Raw genomic sequence first — 5,514 nt, forward strand, 5'->3', positions numbered from 1 at the left:
TTAAAACATCATGAGGGAGGGGGGAAAGGGGAGGGAGGGGAAAAAAAGAGGACCTGATACAAGGGGCTTAAGTGGAGAGCAAATGCCTTGAGAATGATTGGGGCAGGGAATGTATGGATGTGCTTTATACAAATGATGTATGTATATGTATGGATGGTGATAAGAGTTGTATGAGTCCCTAATAAAATGTAAAAAAAGAAAAGAGGAGAAAAAAATGATTAGGGCAAAGACTGTACAGATGTGCTTTATACAATTGATGTATGTATATGTATGAACTGTGATAAGAATTGTATGAGCCCCTAATAAATTGTTAAAAAAATAAAATAAAGATTAAGACGCACCTGAAAAAAAAATCCTTTCTTTATGAATACAAAAGTTAATTAGAGCATGAAATCTCATTGACTCCTAGGATGTCATTGTTAGATGCTGCCAATGAGCTTCCAACCCATGGTGGCCTCATAGAAAGTAACCCTGTTTGCTGCTGTCCCATCCTGACAATAGGTTATGCTTGAGCTCAGAGCCTCCGCCACTCTATCAATTCATCTTTCTCTTTTTCATTGATGTTCCTCCTTACCAAGGACTACTCTCTCCTCATAGCATGTAAAGTGTATGAGACAGAGTCTTGCCATCCTCACTTCTAAGGAGCGTTTGTTTGTACTTCTTCCAAGACAGATCTGTATGTCCTTTGGTAAGTTATGGTATTGTCAACATTCTTCATCAGCACCATCATCCAAATGTATCGATTCTCCTTCTAGTTGTCACTAGTATTATCCCTAGTACACTAACTCTTTAAACACTTAGAGATGGACTTATAGAAATATTTAGGTTCTCGATGTAGAAAAGTATTCGGAAACACTAAAGGCAGATGAATGACTAGATATTTCACAGTGTGAACAACAATGTGAAATGCAAATATATTTTATTGCCTTTTATGTACTTTTAATTTATCTAACAAAATAAATCTCAAAATTCCTCTCAGAGAATAAGGGATTATTAAACTTTCGGTGCACATGGTGAATTTCACTAGTGTTCATGTGGACACCACAAGGACTGAAGAGAATGACATGGGGAGAGATATGGAGCAAACAAAACCAAGCCCAACAAAACCCGCACAGCCATGGAGTACATCTCCACTCACATCGACTCTACCCATAGTGTAAAATCATTCCATGGGTTTCTCAAACTATAAATCTATATGGGAGCAGACACTCTCATTTTTTCCCAGAGTGGTGAGAACCATGTACCTTGTGATTATCAGTCCAATTCTTAACCCACCAGGCCACCAGAGCACAGCAGATCAAGATAGTAACTAAATGTTGGAGCCACGTGCGACTACCCACAGACAAGGATGTTCTTATAAATCCTTGACACAATTTAAGATTTGTATTAAGTAGGTGGAGGGAGGGAATGGAACCAGTCTCTGGAACCTCAGGGAGCAACTGGAAGTGCAGTTTGAACACAGAATGTAGGTGTAGGCTTCATTAGGAATAGGGACTTGTTTCTAAATTGTTTAACATACGTTCTCATTGCTTCTTAGTGTAAAAAAATAATCTTATAATAGAAATTAGTGTGTGACCCCAAACAGGGAAAGGCAAACTTAATATAGAAGGTAATTTCAATGGAATGATTAGTATATTTTTTCATGTATCAGAGAAATCAATGTTTCTCAAGTAAGGAGTCATTTCTTTGATACTTCATAGTCTTATGTTTTACAGGTTAAAACAGATTTTTAAGATTGATAGGAAGGGAATGTAAAGTTAAACATTGCCTGGAACCACACATTTCTACTTTTAAGTTATTCTTGTTTTCTTGATTTTTCCCCAATTTCTATAGAGACGATTGCAATTGTCACTTCAGAACTATGTTTTAAGAATTGATTTTATTATTTGTCTCTGTAATGAACCTTGGTGATTCCACAAAGGCTACTCAGAGCTTTTAAAGAACAAGAGAACCACATGCCTCCAGGGACTTGTCAGCCCTTAGCATTGCTTATTTTCTTTCCCTTTGTTTTCAATAAGAAACAAATTTTAGAGTTCAAACAAGAAATACAGTCCTCATTAAGTATGAGCTTACATGGAAAACAAAAGAAGCTAGTGTGTTAGACAGGGTTCTCTAGAGAGACAAAACCAGATTGCATATATATATATATATATATATATAAAGATAGATATATAACACAAGAAATTAACTATTAAATTATATACAGATAGATCGATATATAATACAAGAAATGAACAGTTAAATTATAAAGCAGTACAAATGGCTCAGTGCAACTCACTCCCAAGAGAGAGTTGGGAGACACTGGCAGTCCTTCAAGTCTTGAGGGCTGACAGGTAGCCCTCTGTAGAGAGAGCTAGGCTATCCCCGCAAGGCAGGTCACCAACCGTCAGCCAGGTCACCAATAGTCAGTCCCCAGCTGAAGAGATATACATTCCAATCATGTGGTGTTAAAGGGACCTAAACTTAGAGCGACACAGTCCATAGACTAGGCATCCCACAGGTAGTGCAGCATGTAAATTGAGGCACAGAACAAGCACACTGGTCCAATGATCAAAGAACGAGAGACAAGAAAGGTGAGGCTCACAGAGCCATTTATCTCTCTGCCCTTCAATAAATCCCACTTGTGTTTATCGGCCAGGCTGGCACAATAAAGTGACTCAGCTAGAGACATTCCATGGGGTTTGCAACCACATGGATGAAATCCTTACTAGGATAGAACCACACATGAATGTGAAAAACCCAGGATTGAGTAATCTAGCTTTTGGGGTCTTTGATAGTCAGCAAATAGTCACTGGTTGCATAGTGGGTTAAGTACTGAGATGCTAAAAGAAACATCAGTGATTCAAATGCGCTAGCTGCTGTGCTGGAGAAAGATGGCAGTCTGCTTCAGTGAAGAGTTAAAGGATAGCAAACCCTACGTACAGAGTTCTTGTCCTGCAGGGTCACCGGGGATGGATTGGACAGCAGTGAGTGGTAGGTGAAATATTCAGAAAGGAAGGCCTTGGGCGGTCACTGAATAATGGACAGTTCCAGTCTACCCAGAAGTGTCTCAGAAGGACGTGGTGATGTAACTTCTGGAAAAGTAGCCATTTCAAGCCTTAGGTAGGAAAACTCTGCTCTAGAGCACACTCAGAGGCCAGGAATTAGGATTGGCACATGGGCATCTGACTGGGCTCTTTGTGTGTGCTCAAGAAAACTTTATGAAATGGAGAGAACTGGAGGGAAGCCAAAAAAACTTAGAGCCTTGATTTATTGTTACTTTTACTTTTGTACCTTATTCATTGCTCTAAAAGATATGCATGAAATACATTTTAAATATATATTTAAATGGCTTTATATAATCTTCTGTGAATTTTCATTTATAAAAGGTGACTGGCTTTAAGTATGGCTGTTCTAAACCAAAATTATTTCTTTTCAAATTTTATTATCTTTACTTAGCTCCCTATTTTAAACACAATGTCCTATTTCCCCTGAATTATTAAAATGTTGTCCTTTAAAAATTTTTACCATGTATACCACAGATTGCAATGTTTTATTCCTGGAAAACGGATATATTAAATGCTAAATCTAGTGACTTAAACAACTTATTTATCCTCTCAAGAAAACTTAAACCTTCCTAAGGCCCTATACAAAAATGATCCCATTAGCTCCTGTCTCACCAATCCCTCTTCTCTTTTGGGCTGCCTTTTTTAAACCTAAGTTTGGACCTTCCTGTCCCAGGTTAAATTTTAGAATTCATGAGCCTGCATTCTTTTATCTTCCTCTGCCATTTTTATCTGGCTTCCGGTACTGCTTATTTGCCTATAATCTAAATCACTATCCTGAGCTGAGTCCTTGCTCTTTTCCAGGACCTGTTTCCCAAAGTCATGAGTACCTGGCCTTGGCTGATCCGTAAGCCTTTCATGTGCACAGTGATCAAAAGCAAAGTCATCATTTTTCCTCAAAAGCCTACCACTTTTATCTCTTGACTAAAGGCACAATCCAGTTATTCCACTAGGAACCATGAGGTCATCCTAATATCTTTCTTATAGTACATTTTTCCACTTAATTGGTCACTGAATTATCTTGATCATTTTACCAGGTACAGACCTATCCCCCCCCTTTTTTTTGTATTTCCACAGATCCTGCTCTTGTTTAAGTCCTCTTCTTCTTTCCCATTTGAGCTCCATGCTTCACCCATGCTTGTGTTTTTCTAAAATAAAAATATATATTAATTTGAATATTGATAGTAATAATTTTCTCACTGATTTGAGTACTAAGTCCACCTCCCCTAGTTTCATGTATGAGACCAGTTAGAAGTGGTCCCACCAACAGGTTGCTATGTAACTTTCGACCTGGTTTCTCCTGAACTCCTAACTATCTTTGTGTCCTTCCTTTGAAATCTTAGAAGTTCCTCTCATCTAATGCTGCTTTCTATGCTCTTGAGAGCTCTCTTACAAGAATGACATGTTCTGTCTAGAACTTGTTGGATGATTAGGGCCCACCAACCTCTCTGCTGGAGAAAGGTGTGATGATCAGCTTCCATAACAACTTACACGACTACTCCTGAAAGAGGAGATGCTAAATGAGTGAGCAGGAAACATGCAGCGCGACCGCAAAACCATACCCCTGCACTTTATTCATGTATTTACTTTTTACATCGAAGACTTTGTGAATTTGCACATCATCCTTACTCAGGGCCCACGCTAATCTTCTCTGTATCTTTCCAATTTTAGAATATGTGCTGCTGAAGCGAGTACACTCCTACCCTTTATTGTGGCTAATAATACTTGAATTATAAAATGTTTACTCTGTGTCAGGCTCCAGTCTAAGAACTATCAAAACTGTTTTATATAATGCTTCATAAAGATATAATAAATATATACATATGGAATAATAAACACATGTGCATAATAAATGAATTATAGTTATAAATAGATAATGGTTATATAAATAATAAGTAGATACATATTAAATATATAACAATAAACATATAAAATAAATATAAAGGTATAACTCCTTTTTTAATAACCAAAACTTGTAAAATAAACTTTTAATTTCAAGGGGAGGGTGCTGAGGTTCGCATTTTCTGTTCTTTCCTTTTTTTTTCTGATAAAAAGTGGTTGGCCAAATAAGGTTGAGAACCTATGATTTACAACAGTTTCACTATGAGCTGAAATCAATTTAATGGCAGGTTTGGGTTGGTTTTATATAAATATTTACCTCATCTGTTTTCAAGACATTTCATACAATTTTCTCCTCATAAATTTTGCCCCAATTTACAGATTTGGGGATTATGTTCTTACACGTCTCTTCTGTGTGACTAGTTCTGTGATATTTCACTAGCATTTAGGAGAAATGGAAAGTAAAGACATTCATATCTTGGATTTCCCAGAACTCTTTGCTTAGCTCTTGAATTTGAATATCTGATAACTTTCAGGCATCCAAAATCTTCTGAAAATAAGGGAGCATGAAACATATCAGGAGCTATAACCAGAACATAGAGAACCACACCCAGGTCGTCATTACCCTCAG

At 37.3% G+C, this 5,514-nt stretch overlaps 1 non-coding gene across 1 annotated transcript; it reads right to left on the reverse strand.

Annotated features, from left to right (window-relative positions):
• Window positions 1–4,632: 4,632 nt before the first annotated feature.
• On the reverse strand, window positions 4,633–4,739 carry LOC142455732 (U6 spliceosomal RNA). Its single transcript, XR_012785875.1, has one exon. It is a non-coding gene; the product is annotated as a U6 spliceosomal RNA (small nuclear RNA).
• Window positions 4,740–5,514: the final 775 nt, after the last annotated feature.

The sequence above is a fragment of the Tenrec ecaudatus genome, chromosome 8, assembly GCF_050624435.1.
Source record: "Tenrec ecaudatus isolate mTenEca1 chromosome 8, mTenEca1.hap1, whole genome shotgun sequence".
Taxonomy (NCBI): Eukaryota; Metazoa; Chordata; class Mammalia; order Afrosoricida; family Tenrecidae; genus Tenrec; species Tenrec ecaudatus.